This window comes from Ambystoma mexicanum, chromosome 11 (genome assembly GCF_040938575.1).
Source record: "Ambystoma mexicanum isolate Mex_15411 chromosome 11, UKY_AmexF1_1, whole genome shotgun sequence".
NCBI classification, from domain to species: Eukaryota; Metazoa; Chordata; class Amphibia; order Caudata; family Ambystomatidae; genus Ambystoma; species Ambystoma mexicanum.
In genome coordinates, this window is record NC_090934.1 from 1,026,136,556 (window position 1) to 1,026,162,377 (window position 25,822).

The following is a 25,822-nucleotide window of genomic DNA, read 5'->3' on the forward strand; positions in this document are numbered from 1 at the left end:
ACGTAGGCCCATGTTAACATTTAGTCTCTCACAAAAAGCCAGTAACCAAAAAGGCCAACTGTCTCCGAACAGTCACACAGTTTTCAAACCAGCCATGACATCTGCAGTCTATTCATGTTTCAAGGAAAATTATAACTAGTTTGAATTTCAAGTAGTTTGTATGCGCAGGGTTTGTAGGTTATGTGCATTTTGTTGTTTCTAATTGGTTGATGGTGCTGTTGTAATTATTCACAGCTTTGCAGGAACCACTCAGCGTGTGGCGCTGCTATCCGCAGTTTGATAGCAGCCCCCCTGTGCAATGCGTAATATCATTTGCCTTTAGGGCAACTGATGTGGATGCGTAGCCACGTTGATGTAATTCAACATGCCATAGATTGATCTTGCATGCATGGATGTAGCGCGACTGCGTGGGCGTAGTCGCGTCAATCCATTTTGGTGTGCCATTGGCTTATTTTGTTGATGCAAGTATGTAAGATATGATTTTCCATGTGCAAATGACACGGAATAGCATGGGCGTCGTCGCGTCAATGCATCTCGGTGTGCCATTGGCTCGTATGTTGAAGCGGCTACGCAACATAGGAGCTCGAAATGCGATTGGCCGGTAGGAAGACGCAAGATAGCTGCTTCAAAGGAACTTTGGGCCTTTTATTGAGGCAGCTGCGGCCATTCCGCGGATATACCACCTTTGTAGAGATGACTATAAAGCTATAGAAAAAAAACATGTGTACATATGTATGTGGGCAGTTGTGTTGTAAAAATGTGGTTTAAGATCTATTGAGTGTACTCTTTGTACACAGTTCCTGTAACACTTTAATATGCTTCTATTCGTAAAGGGTACATATAATTGCAAACACTTTTGGTAAGAAACATTTTTAAGAATATGGTTATTTGGGGAATTTGGGTGCACAATTGCTTTTTATTTTACTTTGTACACATGATACATTGTTTTGATTAGCCAAATTGTCTGCATTATTAATGTTAATTTTGTATGGAATAACAAAACACTTGAAATTCAAGGAAAAACCTTTAGTTGCAGGGACATTAAGGTGAGAACTTAAAGCAACAAAACCCCTAAATTCAACTAAAGCCACCTTAACATCACGCCCCTGTTGCGCAGCCTATGACCACAAAGATGACTTCACAGATCACATCACTGATGACATCACAAATTGCATGTTGTATGAGAACACTTATGGCATTACAAATCACATCACTGATGCCATCATTGGTGACAACACAAATTACATTGTATTAAACTGATTGCATCAATGATGGAATTAAACATAACATCATTTATAAGTTAGCTCATGAAAACTTTTATTACCTTAATAACGATTTAGGCCATGGACTTGGCCATGACAAAGGCGGGGTCACTGGCCAGCACCAAAGGCCATAGCTAGTAGCCCATCACTGTTTTAAAATATACAGTGGGCAAAGCTGAAAGCTGCAGTCAGTGGCCATGGCTAGAGGCCATAAATAGTGCCCATTAATATGTTGGAAATATACAGTCAGCACAGCCAAATGCCGTGGCCACTGGGTAGTATTGTGTTGAAGACCATGGCTAGTGGGTGGTTAGTGTATACAATATACAGTGGGCACGGCCGAAGGCCATCACTTATTGCATTTTATTATGTAATTAGTGATGTCATCAGTGATGTGATCTGTTATGTCATCATTGTGGTCATAGGCTGAGCACCAGGGCGTGGAGTTCAGGTGGCTTTATCTGAATTTCAGGGGGTTCGTTGTGTTAAGTTCTCACCTTAACCTCCCTGAAACTAAGTTTCTTTCCATGAATATATGTATATATACATATACAGCAATATTTTTAACGTACATTGTGGCTAGGGCAAAGAAACCTCAAGATTCTCAAATGCAGGCATGTCTGCTACTCTCCCCCTCCCTCTCTGCTCGTCTCAGTCACTGGTTTGTGAATGCTGGGGGCTGCTGTTTAGTAACATTCATCTTCAAAGGGGTTCTTTCTGCCAACAGCATCACAACTTCTTCTACAAGATTATTTACAGACGGAGTTTATACAATCATTTCGGTTAGATCGGTTCATTTAAAGGGACAAAGACAGCAGCCAGGAATCTACAAAGTGTTCAAATTGAAGAAATGCCATTTCCCTGCATAAATCGGGACCACACAAATTCACCCATTTGTGTAAACTGAACATATACATGAAGGTTGAAGTGAGAGACTCTTAAGTTATGATATGATATGATAGTTTATTTATATAGCGCCTATACACAATGTGTCAAGGTTGCACACCGGTACCTGGCGCAGGAGTGGATGTACCAACTACCCCCACACTGGTCTTGATACCTGCAAGACGAAGCTTTTGCAGGCCTTCGCAACCAGGGCAGGGAAAGAGGGTTAGGGTCTCGTTGATTGGATAGGTTGGTGGTTGTAGGAAAACCGGGAAAAGGAATAGGGCGAGGTTATGGGTAGGTAGGGGGAGATTGGGTGAGGCTCAACTGCTGCACACCTTCATCGTCATCTTCATAATACACCAAATGGTAATTCCTGCAGTGCCTACAGGCTGGGCCAAACACTACGCTTTCTGAATTATGAATCACATAAACAAACAATTAAGCCCTTTGGGCAGTACAATTGGCAGTGGGCAACCACTGTCACAGTTAGTCTAGCATGCAACACTTAGCTTGGGTCCATTGTCCGGTCCAAGTGCACGGTCCTTGATAAGCTGTCAGTCTGTGCTGCGTCTCAGAGGCGGTGTAGGCTGGTCACGTCTTCCGCTACAAAGAAAGAATATGTGTTATTCTTGGTCACACATACACACGGTCATTCACTCCATGCCGCATTCATACTTTCTTCCCAGGCTTAATGACGCGGCTCCCCATGGACTATGCCATTCGCCGTACTAGCAAAACAAGTATAAATGCCAGCGCGACCTTCGCCGCGTGTGGCTTGCGGCGCGGGTATTCTCTGTTTTACAATGCCAATGTTGCATTCCTCATATCTGCATGACACGCGCTGCTAAACACTTTTTGTTCATCCCAGAACTTATGTCAATAACTTGCTCGCGATCCCCAGGACTAGTACTTATCTCGTATGCCGGCGCAGGGGCGAGCGATATGGACTGGGAGACTATGCCCCCTGCGCTTCCCAAAACTCCCTCTACGGGCTTTCTCAGGACTGGGTGTTGCGTGGCTTCGATCCCCTGGGTATGCATCCCAAACTTATCTGAGTAATGGCAAGGGGCCGGAATCTCAATCAGGTGGGGCGGGGCCCCTCGCACGAGTTTTGCTGCGGAGCTCGGTGTCTCACGTCCTTCTCCCCGGCGATCTCGAGCACAAGCCCCGTGCTGATGTTTTCGCGCATGCGCGTTGGGGCGTACCACGCCCGGTCCGATCCCTGATTGGTTGTCTGTGCGCGAGGCATGCTGGGTAGTGTAGTCCCGATGTACTTGCAGTGCCTGCAGCCTACAGGGAGGACAAAGCAGTCTCCTGTATGGCAGCACCCTTCCCCATCCTACCTGAACACTACACACATCCATAACATGTGGCCCATAGTGCAGGGCACATACCAGCTTCTTCACTTTTGGTTTCGCTGCATGCTTTTTGCGTGCCACCCCAGGTCTGCCCCTGACATCACTCCCCCCCCCCACGGAAGGACGGTGGAGGCCGGTGTTTATCTGGGAAGTTGCGATGGAAAGTGCGCAGCAGTCTTGGGGCATGTATATGAGCGCGTGGCTCCCAGGAGCGATCTTCAGGCCCATACCCGACCCAATCTACCAGATACAAAACCCGTCCTGCCCTATCCTGTTTAGAGTTTAGGATTGCTTGGACCTCATATTCGGGTTCTCCTTCTACTAAGATGGGTGGTGGTTTCTGGGTCTTGATGGTCTTGGGGGCTGGCTTTAATAATGAGGTATGGAACGTTGGATGTATTCTCATTTGAGGGGGCAATTTCAAACGCACGGCTACTGGATTGATGATTCGTTCTATAGGGAATGGGCCCAGATATCGTGGTTGTAATTTACGTGGTCCATGCAAAGTTATATTTCGAGTGGAGAGCCAAACCATGTCTCCCACTTGATATTGAGGGCAGGCTCGATGATGTTTGTCAGCATATTTCTTGTAGGTGGTCTTGGATTGTACAAGATTATCCTGCGCCTCTTTCCACACTTGTTCCATGCACTTCCTCCATCCTGTTATGGTTGGAAGGGTCGGCTCGGAATCTGCCAACGCAACAGGGAGTACCCTGGGATGGTAGCCATAAAGGCAGTAAAAGGGTGATTGCTTTGTGGAAGTATGGTTTGCGTTGTTATACGCTAGCTCTGCCAACCACACATGTTGCAACCAAGTTGCTTCCCGACTGGCAATAAAACAGCGCAGGTACTGTTCTAGCCCCTGATTGACTCTCTCTGTTTGGCCGTCTGTTTCCGGATGATAGCCCGATGTCAAGCCCACATCCATTCCTATGATTTTGCAGAATTCACGCCAGAAGCGGGAGGTGAATTGTGGTCCCCTATCCGTTATTATGTGGGAGGGCAGTCCATGGAGGCGTACTATATGCTGAAGAAATAGCTCTGCGACTTGACCTGCGGTTGGTACTCCCACACAAGGGATAAAGTGTGCCATTTTGGAAAACGTATCAACAACCACCAATATGGAGGTAAACCCCTGGACTGCAGGTAGATCTACTATGAGATCCATAGTGATGGAGCACCAGGGTGCAGAAGGTGTTGGTAATGGGCACAACAACCCTGCTGGTTTACTGTGGTCGGATTTATTACGTGCACACGTATCGCAGTCACTCACATACTGTTGTACGTCTCGCCGCCAAGTAGGCCACCAGAAATACCGTGATACCAGTTCTTGGGTCTTTGTCCTACCTGGGTGGCCCACTAGAGGTGAATCGTGGCACCAAGACAAGGCTTTTTTCTGGAGTTTGGTCGTGGCTAAGAAGAGTTGCTGGCCATGATACGGGAGCCCAGCAACTACTTGATTTTGCGGGTCTTCTGCACACCACTTGTGCAAATCCTGCATGGATAATTCTTGCTGAATCGTCTCAAATAGTCCAGTCGTAGCACCAACAATACGTGCCAGTGGAACTATGGTCTGTGGAACACTTTGTCTTACTGACAGGATCAGGATACCGTGACAAAATGTCGGCCTTTCGGTTATTAGTGCCCGGCCTATATGTGATTAAAAAATAAAATTCTGTGAAGAACAGGGCCCAACGCAATTGCCGCGGGCTCAAGTTCGTAGCAGTCCGGATAAATTGCAAGTTCCGGTGATCTGTTATTACAGTCACTGTGTGCCGAGCCCCCATCAGATAATGCCGCCACTCATCAAAGGCGGCTTTGATGGCAAGTAATTCACGGTCCGCAATGGTGTAGTTTGCCTCAGCTGGTAGCAGTTTTCGCGAATAATAGGCCACTGGATGGAGTAGGCCTGATTCTGGATTCCTTTGAGACAATATGGCCCCTAGTGCATAGCTGGAGGCGTCGGTCTCCACTATAAATGGTTGGGCTAGGTCAGGGTGCCTCAGGACAGGTGCATTAGTAAAAGCGCTCTTAATTAGTTGGAAACCTTGTCCAGCGGCTTGATCCCACACAAAGGTACATCCTTTACGTAGTAATTTGGTGATTGGTGTCACTAATTACGAAAAGTTTTTTACAAAGCGCCGATAGAAGTTGGCAAATCCCAGGAAGGAGTGTACCTCCTTCACGTTAGTAGGGGATGGCCAACTTAGTATCGCTTGCACCTTTTTCTGGTCCATTTGTACCCCGGTGGGTGTCAGGAAATACCCCAAAAATTCAACGGTGGTACGATGAAACTCGCACTTCTCTAACTTAGCGTAGAGTTGATGTTCCCGCAATTTAGATAATACGGCGCGAACGTGCTGGACGTGTTCCTGAGGACTACGAGAGTAAATTAAAATGTCATCTATATAGACAACTGCACAGATGTCCAGATACTCTCGGAGGACTTCATCAAAAAAGTGTTGGAAGGCTGCGGGTGCATTACGGAGGCCGAATGGCATAACCTGGCATTCATACAATCCGAATTTTGTACGGAAGGCGGTTTTCCATTCGTCCCCCTCACGCACCCGCACTAGATGGTAAGCGCCTCTAAGGTCCAACTTAGTGTAGATGACCGCATCTCATACCTGGTCTAACAGAACGGGTATGAGAGGAAGGGGGTAACGGTTTTTGATGGTAATCCGGTTTACACCGTGGTAATCGATACAGGTCCAGAGCTGTCCGGACGTCTTGGGAACGAAGAATAAGGGGGAAGAGACTGGCGAGTTGGAATGGCGGATAACACCACTCTGCAAGTTTGTAGCAATATACTCTCGAAGGTGTTCATTTTCTGCCTCTGTCAGCGCATAGATACGACTGCCTGGGAGAACAGCTCCCGGTTCGAGATCTATTCTGCAGTCGAATGATCTATGCGGAGGCAGAGTCTCTGCAGCCTTTTTATTGAACACATCCGCAAAGTCGGAGTATTCTTTGGGTAGATCTGTAAAACATGTCTTGGCCGGCTGGTCCTCTACGGTACCAATGGTGCACGAAGCTATGAGGGGTTTTGGTCTACAATGTGTTTGGCAATAAGTGGAGTTCAATGCGACCCGACCAGTAACCCACTGAATATCTGGATCATGTTTACGTAACCAGGGTAGTCCAAGAATAATCCCGAACTGTGGGGCGGCAATCACGTCAAAGATGATCTCTTCCCAATGTGATTCCCCACATTGTAGGGTCAATTTTTGGGTACAATGAGCAATAGGACCTGAACTGAGAGGGGTGCCATCAACCGCCTGAACTGGCTCTGGTGTTACTTTCGGGTGAACGGAGATCCCTAATGCTGCAACACACTTGGTATCAATAAAATTTACCGTTGCTCCCGAATCCACCAGAATGGACACCAACCTCTGGTGTCCTGAATAGCTCAATTGACCCGATATCTTAATATGGGGAGCATAATTGGGATTGTCCGTGACTGGGGCCCTAATCTCCGGAAAGCTCGGTCGGATGACCCCCACTACCGCCGAGCGGAGGCGTTTCCCTGACTCTTAGGCTTTGTGGGGCACTCCTGCACGAAATGCCCGGCTAAACCACAATAAAGGCAAACACCTTCTTTCCTCTGTCGCTCCTTCTCTTCCTTGGATAAGGGTCCTCGGACGGAACCTATTTGCATGGGTTCGTCCCCACCAGACCTTTCTACCGGCCCACGAGGTCCACGAGACTGGTCTAACCGGACCATCGGGCGAGGTTCACCTTTTCTTTTATCGCCCCGTCTCTCAGCCTGGTGATGATCCAACCGTAAGGCAAGATCGATCATGTCGGAGAATTCTACCGGCTGTGGATCAACTTGGGCAATTAGATCTTTCAGATCGTCCCACAGACCTTGATAGAATAGAGATATCCGCTTGTCGGCAGGCCATTCAGCTTCCGCTACCAAGCGGTTGAAGTGTGTAACGTATGTCACCAGTTCCTTGTTTCCCTGCCTGAGCGTCAAAAGCTCTCTATCCTTATACAGGGTGGCTGCCCGTCGATTGAATACCTTCTCAAACTCACCCAGAAACCTATCCCAGTCAGAGTAGTGGGTCGTCCTTATGCACCAATGGATTGGCCCATGCAGCGGCATCCCCAGTGAGATAAGAAATGACGAAGGCCGTCCTAGACTGGGTGGACCGGAAGACCGTGGGTTTAGTAAGAAACTGGAGGTGACACTGAGTGATAAAAGTAGTAAACTTCTGAGGGTCCCCAGCATAACGCTCTGGGGGTGCCAGAGGAATTGTGGGTTCTGGTGACACTTGCACTTGGACGGGGACCGGGGCCGAACCAGGTAGGGAAGAGGTCTGCGCTGCCAGACTTCGGACTTGAACCGATAAGGTAGCGTATACCTGTCGAGATGCTGCCAATTCGTTTTGCAGATCCTGCAGGACTTTAGCAATCTCCTCCATATTGCGAGAAATGGGGGAGGGTATCAAACCCACTCAGGCGCCGTAATTATTCGTGGGCTTGTGCTTCTGTCAAGGTTGCACACCGGTACCTGGCGCAGGAGTGGATGTACCAACTACCCCCACACTGGTCTTGATACCTGCAAGACGAAGCTTACGCAGGCCTTCGCGACCAGGGCAGGGAAAGAGGGTTAGGGTCTCGTTGATTGGATAGGTTGGTGGTTGTAGGAAAACCGGGAAAAGGAATAGGGCGAGGTTATGGGTAGGTAGTGGGAGATTGGGTGAGGCTCAACTGCTGCACACCTTCATCGTCATCTTCATAACACACCAAATGGTAATTCCTGCAGTGCCTACAGGCTGGGCCAAACACTACGCTTTCTGAATTATGAATCACATAAACAAACAATTAAGCCCTTTGGGCAGTACAATTGGCAGTGGGCAACCACTGTCACAGTTAGTCTAGCATGCAACACTTAGCTTGGGTCCATTGTCCGGTCCAAGTGCACGGTCCTTGATAAGCTGTCAGTCTGTGCTGCGTCTCAGAGGCGGTGTAGGCTGGTCACGTCTTCCACTACAAAGAAAGAATATGTGTTATTCTTGGTCACACATACACACGGTCATTCACTCCATTCCGCATTCATACTTTCTTCCCAGGCTTAATGACGCGGCTCCCCGTGGACTATGCCGTTCGCCGTACTTGTCTTCTAGCAAAACAAGTCGTCAGTATAAATGCCAGCGCGACCTTCGCCGTGCGTGGCTTGCGGCGTGGGTATTCTCTGTTTTACAATGCCAATGTTGCGTTCCTCATATCTGCATGACACGCGCTGCTAAACACTTTTTGTTCATCCCAGAACTTATGTCAATAACTTGCTCGCGATCCCCAGGACTAGTACTTATCTCGTATGCCGGCGCAGGGGCGAGCGATATGGACTGGGAGACTATGCCCCCTGCGCTTCCCAAAACTCCCTCTACGGACTTTCTCAGGACTGGGTGTTGCGCGGCTTCGATCCCCTGGGTATGCGTCCCAAACTTATCTGAGTAATGGCGAGGGGCCGGAATCTCAATCAGGCGGGGCCCCTCGCACGAGTTTTCCTGTGGAGCTCGGTGTCTCACGTCCTTCTCCCCGGCGATCTCGAGCACAAGCCCTGTGCTGATGTTTTCGCGCATGCGCGTCGGGGCGTACCACGCCCGGTCCGATCCTTGATTGGTTGTCTGTGCGCGAGGCATGCTGGGTAGTGTAGTCCCGATTTACTTGCAGTGCCTGCAGCCTACAGGGAGGACAAAGCAGTCTCCTGTATGGCAGCACCCTTCCCCATCCTACCTGAACACTACACACATCCATAACACGTGGCCCATAGTGCAGGGCACATACCAGCTTCTTCACTTTAGGTTTCGCTGCATGCTTTTTGCGTGCCACCCCACGTCTGCCCCTGACACAATGAGCCTGATTCATGGAACGTTTTCCTATGGGATTGCGCCATTATAAAACACTTGTATGAATCAGGCCCAATGTGTTTCAAAGCACTTAAAGTTGTTAATTGTCATACAGTAGACCGTAAAATACTTAAGTGTTTCTAGTTTAGTCTTTTTTACACAGTCTACAAGAGCAAGACTGACCCGCCGAAGAACTCCAGGCACCAATACGCTGGTGAGTTGGCAATTGATATAACCTAAAACATAAATACTAATGTCTCGCCTTGGTGTTCGGAAAGCAGAGAAAGTAAGTAGGTAAAACCTCTCTTCTACCATACTCGGCATATTCTGTGTAAGATCTGTATGAGTTTAATAAGTCTACCATTTCACATCAATCAATTGCATACAATTTACGTTTAACTTTAATTGCATTGCAAATAAGTTCCTCTTCTTGTGTTTGGATTCTGAGAAGAAGCCTGGACCTGCGCCCTTTGAAGCAATTAAGAGTGTACAGACTGCGCATGTACTATCTCTCCCAGATGAACATATAAAGAATGTGTCGGCGTGTGAGGAATTCCACAATCCGCACGATGGGTGTGTGCTTGCCTGGGCTTTTTAATATTTTAAAAATAAAATTGAATGATGGTAGATCAAACTCTGGAAAATATGTGTGGTTAATCCGCAAACATTTTCCAATGCTCACCGCACGACATACGCATAGACCTGTGAACTCTGACTGGACACAGTCTACAGGGGCCATCCCCCTTGTCATATTTAGATGGGATATGACAGAAGGAATACACGATGCATCTGCAGACGGGAGAGGGTCAATCCTTCCCCCTGCCGTGGCAAGCCTAATTGACTAACAAAGGTTCCATAGATCCGTCCTGTCCTTTTGCATACCATTCACAGGGTAATTAAAACAGCCCCACATGGGGCCTGGCTGCAGAAGCTAGGTTAACTCATTTATGTCAAATACATGTTAATATGTTACAACCTGGAGACACAGCACAGTGTGCTTTGTTCTGAATGATGCAGAACAACTTATAAGGAGCCCCAATGCCATAAAGTTTCTAGATGTCTAAAACAGTTTTCCATACATTTACACCATTTTGCATATACAGGGATTTAGTTCATTGTAACTACTCTATCCCTTTTCCCTGCTGGGACACTTCTGTTGTATTTAGCTATAGTTACCCCAGTAACTGACAGAGTAGGGGCCGACCCTCACATGATACAAAAGATGATAAAAACAAGGAGACAGGAAACCCCAACAACCTTTCATATGCAACTGTGTCAACCTGAAGCAAGATCCCACCCTCAGTATCGATTGACAGTGAACTGTCATGTCTGGGACTGCGCGTTTACAGTAATTCACCCTGCAAGGGGACCCGATTCATAAGGTATGGGTATGTGGTTTGCAGGAGCCAGATTGGCTGATCTCGCCACAGCTTCAAGGGATATCTGCCACTTTAATCAGGAACCACAGAGGGCTCCATTAACCAGACAGACTCTTTAATCCACAAAAAGACAGGAAGATGGGTGGGACTTCGTATCACATGTTTTCACCCCTTTTGCTTTTCTGCAAAGCACTCTGCTTATAACCCCACTCTTACAGGAGATTGTTGGTGGGGAACCAAGATTGGGTCATTAAGGTAGTTTTAGTCTTCACCAATCCCTGTGGTCCATTTGGCTTTAAAAGAGGGCAGAGCCCCTCTTTTGGCAGATCATCAGAAAGCTTCACCAGAAGCAGAAGGAAGAACTCATCATTGGACCCTGGCTGAAGGTACAGTCTGTCTTACATCTTCTGCCAGTGAAGGAAGGCCAGGACCTCCAAGAGGGAAGCAAGATCTCTCCCCTAAACGTTTCCCAGGGAAGAGAGGGAAATAACGAATCCAGAAAACCCTCCAGCAGCCCGAGAACTGATACCCAGTCAGCATACAGCATGCCCTGTTAGGCTGTGCAGAAAGCTTCCTAGGTGGGAAGTGCCAGAGAGTCTCTGAACCCTAACCATGCACAAGGCAGCTGTTTGCAACACACTCCTCAGTTTTGGGCAGTCCGCCTTAAAGGACGACACAAGTCCAGTGCAGAAGATAGGAGAAGTACATTGACAAGCATCTACCGATGTGTGCCTTATAGGACATTTTCAAGCCAGTCGAATCCCTTGAGCTGCAACCGACTGCAAGACTGACCGTTATGCTGCAGTCGCAAGACGCCCCAACCAGTGCTTCAGAACCTCCGAGCAGCACTGAGAGGATTTCTGACCTTAAGTCGCTGTGTAGGCCAGCCAGCCACTGTCTCTCCAGCTTCGTTCACTGGACTGTTTGCCACCTGATACCACAGCTGTCTCCCATCTTGAACTCTGTTGCAGAAGCTGCAAAGCGCCCTGAAACCGACTTGACCCTGTCAAGCACTAATAACACCTACACGCACAAGGTACATTGTGGTCCTGTCCCCCTGGTCCTTCTACAAAGGACCCTAGAGGCATTTTAGGATCCATTGCTCCCTTTATGCTGAAACCAAGTATTCTTGAACTGTTGTGATTATTTACCAAACCGACTATCCTCCTGTCGGTATCCAGAGTGCATCCCTTTTCCTTCTGTGAAACTGTCTGTCCTCTACATTCCTTTACAGGGTGGGTTGTATTTCGTAGTGTTGCTAGAACTGTCGGCTGTGATGATAATACAGTAGATATTTTTTATACAACCTTGACTGGACAGTCCCTTTTATCATTGGGTAATTATTATATTTTTGTTGTGTTGCAATTAACCAACTCTGACCTTTTGGAGATAAGCTGGCTGTTCCGTCCACGTTAACAAAATTGGACAAGATTTATAATTTGCTTGTGTTTCCAATCTGTTGGGATTCATTTTGGTGTACTAGAGGTGGTTTAGAAACCAATATTCATCCCTGGACCACTGGTGCCCTGGAAGTTAAATTGTCAAATGGCGGACAAATCATTTTGGTGTAAATGTGTAACTGTCTCCATAAAACCTTGTACTGTAATGAGGTCACTCCAAATTCATGCGTATGACCACATTAGGGATTGACCAAGGCAGATTTAAGGTTGCCTTCGAGATGGTAGCTTGCAGACTATTTAAGGATGGCCCTACATCCTGTAAAGTGATGTACAAGCCATACAGAATCACTGGTTCCACTTTGGACAAGTAGTACCACTGTAGAGGGAGAAGGGAATATTTGCACAATTTATAATAAATCCTTTTTAGTTCGGCTGATAACAATTTTGACTTAGCTCTCAAGCCTTCATTTATGGCAGCTATAAATATAGCATTAGACAAGTTAAACCCCAAAAACTTAATGGAGGAAATCCTTCCCAATCTTTGGTCGCCAACTGTCTAGACCATGGTTTTAGGTTTTGTCTTAGTGGTGTAGATTATCATTTTAGATTTTGCACCATTCAATAAGAGGTTATTCTGATGGCATACTCTGAAAACAAGTTCAGTTTCCTCTGAAGGCCAATCAGCAACTTATGGAAATATATCTGGTCATATGCGAAGGCCATCCAATTTAATTTGAGTTGGCCCAATTTGATGAGGAAGGTGATATCCTGGGACCACAGGTGATCAATCTCAGCAATGTATACATCGAAGAGGGCTGGGGCCAAGTGTCACCGGAATCAGTGACCTCTTTGTCAGATGAATCAGACTCTGAAGTTACCCCCTCCCCTAACTCCTCACCTTCTTCTTCTTTCCAGGTACCCTTCTTTTCTCTTCTCCGTGAAGGTTCCTTTTTTTTATGGAGGTAAGGACGACCCCGAAAGGAAGCCACCGTGTCTCCAATAAGGAAGACCAGGGGGCTCCTCTCCGGAATCGCCCAAGAGAGGAAAAAGCCTATGAGGCACAAAAAAACCCTGATGTTACAATGTTTGTGGTTGTGGTACAACTGGGTACAACTGGGAATCTCTGGAAGGACGTGTAGTACAGGAGATCTGGAGTACTCCGTGGAGAGGTACCCAGGAAGGGCAGTAGTCCAAGGTTTCCCAAACGGTAAGCGAAGGCAGTCCAAAAAGGCAGGCAGGGATCCGGTACACGGTAAGCAAATAGACAGGTATCCAAAACGGCAAGAAGAGGCAGTCCAGGGCACAGGCAAGGATACGGTACACTGCAGTGCAAGGGCAAAGGTACTCAGAAAAAACAGGAAAGTGTAGACCGGAGAAGGGAAGAAGGGAGGTAAGAAGCTGGAAGGAGAAGGAGAAGGTGGGTACGAGAAAAGAAACAGGGAAGAAGAAAAAGAAAAGACCGGTTCAGCGGGGAACCAGACGGGAGGAGAGGCGCCAGGAAAAGGCGCTAGAAACCTCTCAGAGGAAAGTGCTGGAGGCACGAAAACAATGGAGACGAACGGGAACAGCAAGTTGCAGGTCTGAAACCCGGAAGCGTTGCAACGCATCCCCGACCCGGAAGGAGCTGGTAAAGACTCCGAGTCGGGGAGCGTCACAACCAATAGAATTAGGGCAGAAGAGAGAAAACCCAGGAAAAGGGGGCGTGGCTAAACGAAGGCTGAACGGAACGAAACTAGCGTCCACGCCGCCATCGGCTCCACAAACGCCAGGTACTACATGGTATGACACCAAGACACAGCCCTGCTTCAAGCCGATACCAGTCTCTAAAGATCTAGACAGCAATCCCACTTTAGTGAGCCTGACCTTTATTGTAGTACCACTATGCAGGACAGAGAGGGTATTAACCAAAAGGGAGGGCATACCCATCACCAAGAGTTTGTTATGATATCATATTTTATTTGTATCGCGCTCGTACACTCTGTCGAAAGCACTCCCAATGTCGCTTGAGGCCATGTAAGATGTTCCCATATTGCCCTTTTTAACTTCTGCCAGGATGTGAGACATGATGGTACCATTTAGGGAAATACCCAAACAAATCCTCAAGCCAGCCTGATACTTAGAATGAATTCCAAGAAGGGATACCCATTTGTTTAAATCTCTAAGTAATAAAGATGCAAAGATCTTGCTGGGAGCATCTAGGAGGGCTATAGGCCTGTAGTTAAATTGATTGGTACCTTCCCCTTTCTTGTAAAATGATTGTGTGGAATGGCATAAGATTAAATAACGGTGACGGGATACACCGATAGATATGAACCACCGAGGAGGGAAATGCAATGTATTAGTAATAAGATGTACATGATACAAGAAGTTAACATCTGATAAGTAAAACGTAAATGTAATATAATATATGATCATGATGCAATAATGAATTTACAATGTCAAATTTGGATTGTGCAAGAAAAGCGGATTGGGAAATATGCCGATTCGGAAAGGTTTTGTAGGTGAGCATGTTTGTCAACATTTAAATTGCTAGTATGCTCCAGGACCCCCAACCAGCCCATAGAGTCAGGGTTTGCCCAGAAGCACTTTAAGACAGAGATTCTTCTGATTTGGCAGAAAGGTAATTCTCTCTCTTCATTCGATTCAGCAGTTCCACAGATCTCTTCTTCTTCAGGTGAGCATCTGCTTTCGGGATTCACATGCCCAATAATGATCCATAATTACTGCAGTTCCATGCACCATTCCTGGAGCATCAAAAATGTGTCCACAGTTCAGATTCTCTCCCATCTTTCTAGTGCCATTATTCCTGTAGCACAATTTTGAGTTCTCCAGTGGTACTATCTGCAGGGGTCCTCCTCTATCTTTGACCCATGTCAGCAGTTTTGCAAGCTTTGGCCACAATGGCTTGCATATCCTTTGTGCATTTTCAATTGCTTCTTGGCAGGCTCCAAGGACCATCCATGCCCTACAAATCACTACTCCTTTCTCCAATTCGTCTGGTGAAAGCACTGTTCCCTAAATCTTCATTGGGCCTCTGTTTTTCCAACTTTGAGCCTCTTTGGGAGTTTTTCCTTGGACGTTCATTTTGTGATTTGCTTCTCTTCTAATTTCTGCTCCTTTAACTCCAGGCTTCTCATATCTGATCACAATGTGTTTTGTCTTTCCATTGTTTCTTGTCTTTATGTCCTGGACATAATAGTCTTCATTTGGATAGGTTGCTTCAGTTACCCATTTCAGTGAGGCGTCACTACTCATGAACTGGCCTCTGGTCTTGCACATTGCTACGTGTGAAAGACAGTGCGCTGTCTGGACATCAAGTTCTACAGCTACGAAGATCTTGGACTTCCCCATGCTGTACGGTAGGAGTGCACAAACAAAACATTCCCTCTCTGAGCTGCATCTTCCAACTTCTTTTATATGCTGGTACTAGATGTTGTTTCCCAAATGAGCTGTGCTGTCCAAATAGTTGTTTAGTTCACTGTCGTCTCCATGTATGCTTCTCTTGATTCTTAAGGTGTTCATGTAATTTGCTATAACTACATCCCTGAATGCATCCATATGGCTCCTTCTTGCTGGAGGATTCTCGAGTATCCTGGTCATTGGTGCAGGTCTTCTCATCTGTACCATTTGAGAAGACAAAAGTCTGGCAGTTCTTTCTTTGTCCTCTTGCATCTTTTTTATTCAGGTTAGAAATGCCCATATCATCCACTCTGGTCCAGTATATGGCTGTACTGTAGGACTTGTACTGATCCCCTTCATTGGATCATGTGTGCTTGTTAATGTTGTCTCTGTGGGTTTATTCTCCAACTCCTCTTGTCTCTTCAGGAGTTCTGTTTTTTTCATTTGTCTTTTCACCTCACTTGTAGTGGAACTTCTCATAGTAGGCAGTCTCTTCTTCTCCCATGCTTCGGATTGTGGTTCTGCAGGTATTGACACTAGGCCTGGCGTGTGTGCATTCAATGTTTGCGTGCGTGTGGTTGTCAGTAACCTTTTAACATTCACACTCTGCCGACCCTGTTTCGGCTTTTCGATTTGCTTGTTACCACAAGTGTGAGTGTGTCATTGCTAATCACATCCATCTCAAGTTCACTCACTCCATTATCAGGTCTTCTAGGGACTGGAATGACTATGTAATGTCTGGGTGCCTTTGGGGGCTTCATGTGTGCAATATTAGGTGGGTGCACTGGGATTGGAACGCTTTGTGCACCAATAAGTGACAGTAAAACAATGATGAATATAATGCATAAATACATAAAACCCCTGTAAGTCAATCTACAGCATTTATTTCCAGAAAAGTACGGATGTCTCATCTCCTGAGGAAGGAGAGGAATTGCTGCTCTGGATCCCCTTCTCGATCATCCGTTGAAAGATGCTAACTTTTAATACAGCTTCTAAGCAATAGTATCTCTGGATTCTGTTGGTTCTGTTTGTGAGCTGCAGGTACTGAAACAATTGTCCCCCCTTTGACTGAACACTGGATTGTCTATTATTTCTGGACACAGTTCTCTTGCTAGGCTATGGGAAGTGTCCAAATCAGGCAATAATTCAGCAAGTCTCTTTACTGTGCATGTTCAAAATATATTAGTTCCCAATCTACGCCTCTGATCTGCTTCATTCCCGAAGACATGTTGTGTCCTTGTCGGTATAAAAATATAAAAATGAAATCTCTGGCACTACTCTCGATCTGTCCCTCGGTGGAAAGTTTAAAATCTTCTCAAATAGTTCTGTTGATGGTTAGAAAGTTCGACATGCATCACAATACCATGCAAGAGCATGCCCATCTGTGTAGAATTAGCTGGGTCTCTGATGAATGTGAGGACGTCAACATCGACAGGTCTCCCCACAAGCTCTGGAAAATCCTCTATTAGGCGAAAGAAAACATTACTGGCCATCTGCTGTCTTACGGTGACAGGGACATTTGTCCTGTCTTTACTCAGATTTGGGACTGTTGGCTCTCACTTACTGTGAACAGTTTCTGCATTTTCGGTATGCGTGAAGAGCAACTTGGATAACAATGCTGTTTAGGATTATATTTAGACATTCTGTATTTGCTGGATCTAGAAGAAATGTCAATACGTCTGTGGTTCTTCCGACAAGATCTGGACAGTCTTCAATTAGGCAAAATAACAGTACATTAATAAGCCTATACGCTTCTTCCTCCGCTTGGGACATTTGGATTTTTCTCACTGTATTCCGGAAGTAGGAGGAACTGTTTGGCAATTACAGTAAGCAGCCTCCTTATAGTCTTTTCGTTTTCAGGATCTTGAAGAAATTCAGTGATACTGGTGAGCCTCCTCACCAGTGACAGGTATGACCTCAAGACTAGGTCAAAGTAATTCAGAATGTCTTTAGTGATGTTGCTACTGTGGGACACCATAAGTGATTCTGAACAAGTTCTCTGTGTGGAAAGAATCTGGATACTGTATTTTGTTCCAATGTATGTGTCCACGATCAAAATTTGGCATATTCTTTTCTATTCAAGGCTTCAGTATGCCTCAGTCCAAAGTTCAAAGTCAACAGACTATGTTGTGGCTTATGAGTGCAATTTTCTTCTTCACCCTGCAACTAGGATGCACAGGGTGTCCATTTTTATGTCCTTATCCCCTTTTTTGCTCAGAGGAATGTCCAACATGAAGTCACAACTTTTGCACAAAAGTTCCTTGTCTTTGCTTTGCTGCTGGTCATGCATCCTTCTTCCTCGTCATGGATCGCGTCTGCACGTGCTGTGGTTCTTCCCAGTCATCCGTAGTCTCTTCGCGGTGTGGTGCAGGCAGGGGGCCTTCTACGATGTATAGCTTGATGTCACCCAAAAAGAACCAAGCTCTTCTTCCTTTTAGTTTCACTGCAGATGGAGTGCAGTCTTCCACTGTAAAGGGACTGTTAAACCTTGGCTCATCCCACCTTTTCCTCGTGTGGTTCTTCACAAGGACGGTGTCTCCAGGGAAGATTGATGGAAGACGTAGTCCTTGAGCTGTGTCTGCAGTAGTATCTCCTTCTGTGTTCCGTGCTGCCCTGCACCCTTTTCGTCGTCGCTGCAGCTGGCCTGAAATTACAGAAAGACAGGAGGTCATGCAATTCAAGTAATTTTGCATTTCAAACCCTAAGATTTCTCTTGTTGGCTGGGCATCACATCTAGCTCTGTCTCGAGGTGTCAGGGGAGTGTGCATTCTTCTTCCTTTGTGGCTATTTCATGCGGCGTAAGATGTTAGTCAGAACCGAGTTGGTTCCTGAGTGCATACACTGTCAAAGGAAGGCAGTGTAACCATCCCTTTCTTAGAGTAATCTCCAACTTGGCTACCCTCTCCTTTAGTAAGCATTTGAGCATCTCACATATCCCGTTACCTTGCGGGTGATATGCAGACGAGAACTTGTGCTTTATACCAAGAAACAAGCTAATCTGTTTGAAAACGTCATTTACAAAATAAGTCCTGTTATCTGATCTCATGACTTCACATACCCCCCCACCAGGGAAATACCTAGAAATTTGGCCACACAGGTAGAGTCTGGGTGTGTACATGGACCTGCTTCTATCCATCTAGAGAATGGACACATCACAACAACTAAATACCTGTACCCGTTACATACTTGAATCATATCGACGTAATCGACATGCAAGTGCTGAAAAGGTCCATTGGGCCTTGGGAGGACTCCTCTAATTACTCTTAGTGTATGCCCAGCCGTGAACTGTTGGCAAATTATACAGTTCAGCATAAAAATGCAACATGCTCTGCTAAGTTCGGTATGAACCAGTCTTCAGCGAGTGTTGCCGCTAGATACTCTTTTGTTATGTGTGCTGGATAGTGTAACTGCTCCAGCGCTATTTTTAACAGGGCTATAGGCATTACTGGTTTACCAGTGCTGTCTTGTCAACACAAGCTTTGGGAGGGGTTTAAAGAACACCCTCACCGCTTCCAGAGGTTTTTCTCCTCCTGTGGTGCCTCCCCTTGGAGTTCCATTAACTGCGCTTGTCCCATATTAGTATAGGTTTCAGGTTCACTCCGTGCGCCAATCATTTTTTCATTCACATTTGTGACTTCTACATCCATGATTGTCTCGCTCTTGGATGCCATATGCTTGGCTTCGGTGTCTGCTGCTGGATTTCCACGTGAAATAAAATCTGTCCGCATTTCACGACCGCTATGTCCACTGGGAGCTGCAGTGCCTTAATGAGCCTATCCAATAGGGCTACATGCTGCACTGGCGTGCCATCCACTCGGAGGTAGCCCCTCCTTTTCCAGCGTGCTAAGCCTCTGTGTACTGTTGATGTCACATAGGCAGAGTCACTGTGTACTGTTACTTTCTGGTCTGCGTGATTCTCAATCGCGGCGAGTATCAACGCTAATAATTCTGCAGTCTGTGCTGATTAATGAGATAGTAATCATGCACTAAGAAGCACTCAAAATTCCCCATTTGCTGTGTGTTTCATTACAGCAGTGTATGTATATCGTTGTCTATCGCTTTGATCGATTCTCAAGGAACCGTCAATGAAAACAATTCCTCCTTCTGCCAATGCATTTTCTTCTACTCTGGGAATTTCATCATAGAATTCTTCATAATTTGCACAGTCATGTATTGGCTCTCCTTCAGTGATTGGTCCTGCTATGAGCATAGCTGGGTTCACCATCTTGCATCAGACTATCTTTATCAATGGATTCAATATGATCACTTCATAAGCAGAAGTTATCTGAGATGTCAATGTGCCTTTCGGTTTCTCTAGAATAGCAAATAGCGAGTACTCGACGTACAGTGTCATTGAGCACCCCATTACAATGGTTGTAGCCTTCTCGATGGCGAACGCCGCAGCAGCTAAACTTTGTTCGCACAGGAAATTACCTCTCATCACTGGGTCTAAATTTCCACTATAATATGCCAGGGGCTTGTACCCCAACGTAGTTCTTTGTGTGAGCACTGCCGTCACATCGCTGCCATTCGTGTGTGAAAACAGGTAAAATTCCTCTGCATAATTGGGAATCCCTAAAACTGGTGCCATGCAAATGGCGCTCTTGAGTTCAGCAAATCCTTCCCCCATGGTCTCAGACCATTCAATCTTTCCTTTCACCACTTGTGCCTTCATTAGGGCCTGTAGCAACAGCTTGGTATATGAGCTGTAGTCGAAGACCCATGCCCTGACATAATTGCAAAGACCTAAAAAACTCTGCATCTGTTTTATCGTGTGTGGCTGAGCCGTGTTCAGTATGGCTTCAGCCCTTTCTGGGGTAACTCTTTTCCCCTCATGTGAGATCAGCTGGCCTATGTATAGCACTTCTTGTTGACAATATTGTAACTACTCTCTGTCAACCTCATATCCTTTTTCAGCCAATATATATTAAAAGCTGAACAGAATCGTGTGTGCATCTCTCTTCTGTTATGCTGCAAATTAAGATGTCATCCACATATTGCAAGACAACACTTTCTAATGCAATATTGCTTAGGTCCATCTGCAAGACTCTGTTGAAATAGAAGGAGACTCACAGTATCCCTGGGGAAGCCTCGTGCTTTTCAGGCGCATTTATCTGAACGTAAATGATGTCAGATCTTGTGAATCTCTGTGAAATGGGATTGAGAAAAAGGCATTTTTCATGTCAATCACCTTAAAATATTTTGCCACGACAGGTATATTGCATAGAATTGTAGCCGGGTTAGGGACTAAAGGGAACTCAGCCTCAACAATATAATTTATCGGCCTCAGATCTTGAATTAGCCTCCAATTTTTTTTGATAGGGTAAACTGCAGTATTGCATGATGACTCTGATGTCACTAAGATGCCCTGCTCCATCATAGCCATAATGGGGTATTGTCATGCTTTTGGAAGAATTGCTCCTGGCTTCAGTTTATTTTTCACTTCTCTAACTCCTTTCAATAAGCCTACGTCGAAATATTCAGGACAGTTCTGTGCCAACATCATTCTCTGCGGCACTTCTCTTTTGATAATTTTCACCCAAAAAGTGAGGTTTACCTCAACTGCTGCTTCTCCCATATCTGCTTGCTCGTCAAACAGATCGTCATCAGTGACATCAGTCAATCTGTACTCTTCTGCAATGGGGATTACTGTGCACCATTGTCGGCCTTCATCGTCAAAACCATCAATCAAAGCCATTTTCCTTCGTACTGCAGCTGTGTGTATCACCAAGGGAAATACTTGTCCCTTTTCCTCGTGCATACGTATTCTTCGCCTAAATAGAAATTCATCTGGGGTCCTCATGGTTTTCTCAGCAAGGCCTGGCAGTCCTGCCATTAACACACGTATTCCATATACAAATATTTCAGGCTCTAATGATACAGCCCTCATAGCTGTGTGTCCTGCGTATGCTCTAATCATTTCGCGTACGTTCAAATAGTGCATTCCTGGAGTTGAACATACTATGCCCTCCTCCATGAACGAGATTGTCATGTTTAACTTCGTCATTAGATCTCGACCCAAGAAGTTTACTGGAGTTTGTCGTGAATATAATAGAGGTACACTCATCTCACATTCTCCTATAAAGACTGGAAGTGCATCTGTAAAAGGAACATGACTTGTATCTCCTGTGAAACTGAGTATTTATAGCATCTTAGGACAAGGAAAACTTTCCTTCACGTGTACACGAATGTGTTGCACCGGTGTCAACTAAGAAGGAATAATCTTTATCCCCTATAACAACATCCACCCTTTGTTCCTGGTGAGGGTCTGGTGTCACTGATAGGATAGAATATATCAGGGTTCCCAGTGAGCTGTCCTATTCCATAGATAATTTTGTCCTACCCTGTGCGAATGGACTACCCCCATCACCAGTGTTACTCCTCATTGCAGGGTTTGCAGCCTCTCCTGCACTTACGGTCTGTGACAGTTGCATCGGCGACTGTTGAGACTGTCCTTGTGGAAAACTCATCGAATTCTGAGGTTGCAAGCCTTGCTGTGCTCCTGGCATTTGTTGTTGCACCGTGTGATTCTGTGCAACTCCATTTCCTCCCTGATGTAAAAACACAGGTGGATTCACCATATCTGCTCTTGTTCCTTGGTCGTTTTGCATCATGTCTTGATTTGTGCATGTGCATGCTAGATGCCCTGTCATTCCACATAACCAACATACTTGCGGTGGTCTAATTATTTGCCCATTTGACATATCTTGTTTGACTTTTTGAATGTTTTGAAAGCCTCCTTGATTATTCTGAAAACCTCCATGATTACTCTGCCATCCTCTTCCTCTGAATCCTCTTCCCCAGGGGTAAAACCCTGTATTGCCCTGATTATTATGCTGTGGATTATTGGCTTGTTGCACGCTCAATCCGTCAGTGCTAGTTATAATTGCCCCTTCAAGGGCATATTTTGACAATTTCTTCTGCACTCATTTTGCCTCTTCACCCTTTCGTGCAGCTTCTTCTTTGCATTTCTTTTCTGCAGTAGCCTGCAATAGTGTGCGATGGTCAGGTGTATTTCCGACCACAGTTTGGCCTCGATTCCTACCAATTTCTTGAGCTGTTTCTTTACCGGATCTGGCAGCCCGTGGCATAATATATGGTAGAACACAGGGATAGATGTCCCCCAAGATTCCCGTGTCTCGAGAACCCATGCATCTTGGAAATTCTGGATGTGAAGCAACGGGTCCTCCGACTCCTTCATTTTTTGAGTCATGATAGCTCCCATGTCGGAAATATACAGATATAGCAATTGTAATGCTTTCCATACCGCGGCCCTGCAATTGTTAAATGAAGCTCCGTCATGCACAATATTAAATGTGGTCACACCAGGGTAACCTGCCCATGTCCACACATCGTCTGCTCTATCACCAAGTATGGCAATTAAGAGACCTTTGATATCCCTATAGCTAACGTGTTCCCTCCCGTCATTTTTTCTAGCTCGTGTATCCATTTTCCTGCTCCCGATGTCAACATTGGAAGCTTATTTTTCAGATTTTCCCGATCCATGTGTGGCCATGGAATATTCCTTGGTCTTGTTCCACCTTTCTCGAACAACGGAAATTGGGACACATAGCCCTCTCTCTCTTCTCTCATTGTTCTCCTATCTAATGCAGGAGTAATATTCCCACATCACTGCCTACCGCGCAATGTCCTCAGCCGACTCACGTAGGGTGATGGAGACACCCACCTCTGACCGTGAGATAATTCTTTGTGTCGGTCTGACTGTGTGGCTGATTCTGTTGCCCTCGGTGCAAACCAACTAGAATCTAAGCATCTTATCCCTTTCCATCCTGAGAATTGTTTTTAAAGTCTTCTCTCTTCCTCCTTTTCTTCATGCTCCTCTCTTTCAGTGTCAGACATTGGCTGCGCCCAACTCGTGCAACTTCTTGCATCCTCTTTGTTCCTACTTATTTCCAACCTATCTAGGGACAATTCTCTATTTACACTACTTTGGGAGACTTCCTCACTATCGAAAAGCTGACTGCTCTCCAGGCGCTCGTCTTTTCCCTCCTCTTGGGGTACTTGTTCCAGCCCCATTTCATCATATTTTCTATCGATTGTCTCTCCGATTCTTCAGGTGTCAAAGTCATCCTCGATATTCACTCTAGACATGCCTGGTACTGAATCGTACTCAGGAAAGAATTCTTCTATATCTTCCCAGTCTACTACTGGCTCAGGTTTTTTAACCTCCCCTTCCAGATATTCGAGATTGCATTCTTTCTGTCTTCGATTACGTTCTACATCGTCATCAAATCCTCTGTGCCTTCTCTCTTCTTCTCTGACCCTATCTTCTTCCTCTTTCTTTGCGTCTCTACATTCATTTGCCCTTTGTATTACCTCATCCCTTTGTCTCTTTATTCTTTTCTCCCGTATCCTTTGTTCTTCCTCTACGCTTTGCTGCTCCTGTCTGTCTTGATCATTGGCTGCTCTCTGTTTACGATCGTGCTGCCTTTTTTGCTCTTCGCGATATAACTGTTCTCATCTCTGCCTATCTTTTTTCCTTATTCTGTCATCTCTCAATCCTTTTTCCTTTTCCTTCTCTTTTCTCTGTAAATCATCTAGATTCTCTTTTTGTTTCACGTCATCTATGCCTTTACCATAAAGTTTCAATAAAATCTGACCTCCCATCCATTTGTTTTGTGCGAATGCTATCTCATCAGTTCTATCCTCATTTCCTTTCCATCTTTTGCCTTCCCTCTCTGTATCGAGAGATGTACTTGCTTGTGGCTGTTTTTTTCTCTGGTTCTCGCGTCTCTCCTTGTCTCTCAGGACTTTGGAGGGGATATCTATATCTTTATCTTTGTCTACATTTTCATCACTACTTTGCATAGGTGACTCATTTGCTGGGTTGCTATTCCCTATGGCTGCTTTAAGTTCTCTGAGCGGGTATAACCCTTCGTCCTTACTGTCTTCAATTTTAGTTTCAGATGGGGCGGGTGGCGCTGAGGGCGGATCACCCCCTCTGTCCATATGTTGAGTATCCAATCTAATGGCGGCTCCTCCTCTTTATCCTGTTGGTACATTTTTCACAACTCTAGACTAGCTAGGCATTTGTCTGACTTTTTGCCTGTGTATGTGGTGTGCAAATATGTCGTCATGTGCTGTAGGACTGTTTTAGATAACGATCTGCCCTGGGGCCAAGGCATAAACATTTTGTTTGCGGTTCCTTTAACCCATTGTGCACTGTACATTTTCAGCTTAGGTACATGTTTTGGCAACTGTTTGCACATGTGTACTAATGGAGTCAAGTCTTCCATATTTAAATGTGTTCACTTTCTCTTTATACAACACTTGTTTTGTCTTTTGTTATTTAGAAAATTCCAACAATATGAGCGAGCACCAAATCGTCGCAAACTCCAATCCCATTTTTCCACAACATTTTATGTCTTCTATTTTACTCAACAAACATTAGGTTGTATTCTACAATGTTTCAAGTATCCAATTGCGTAATTTTTATGCTAGTTCCTCAAAGGAAAATGTTGTTGTTCTATGATGTCACAACAAATAACACGTAAGACAGACATTCACAGACTAGGAAAACTCCAGCTGATTACACAGACCACTGCCTCTAATATTACCCCGACATGCAGTTTAAACTCATCGCTTTCATGAGCATCTTTAATCGCTGTGGTGACCTATTTGTTCCTCTTTATTCAGGACTATGGATGCAATTTCTTCTACCCGCTATATTAAAGCATAGAAATAAGGCGAATCCTCTCTCTTCTCGGGTATTCCCCCGGTATTCTCTCTCTTCTCGGGTGTCCTCCCCAGTATCCTCTTTTTTTTACTACTTTTATTCACCCTTTAAGTCACCATTTCCTTATATATATATATATATATATATATATATACACATCCTACTCTACTTCTGATTATATTTTGTTTTCCCGCCTCCCTCGGTTACCTTTCCCTCACTTGTTCTAAAGCATGCACTTTTGCCAAAACATTTAGTCTTTTTCACTTACCGTTCGCATGTTTCTTCTTTGGGTGCTCAGGATCACTGCCTTCATCACCGCCTCTCCTGCCGTTTGCTCACTCAGCTGCCCGTAGGAGTGGGAAGGGGTTTTGTGGGGAACACAGGTCCCTTCAGACCCATGTCTGCAGATTCTACTTTTTACTCTAACCACTGTCTACGGGAAGCTTCAAGGTCTACTCAGCCGGATGGCAAAGGACTTGTGATATTGCAGAGGACCTAGAGTTACTTTATGTCGATGGTCAATGGGTGCCTTATTTTAATCAATAATCGATAACCATCCTCTGCTACCAAGTGTGCTCCAG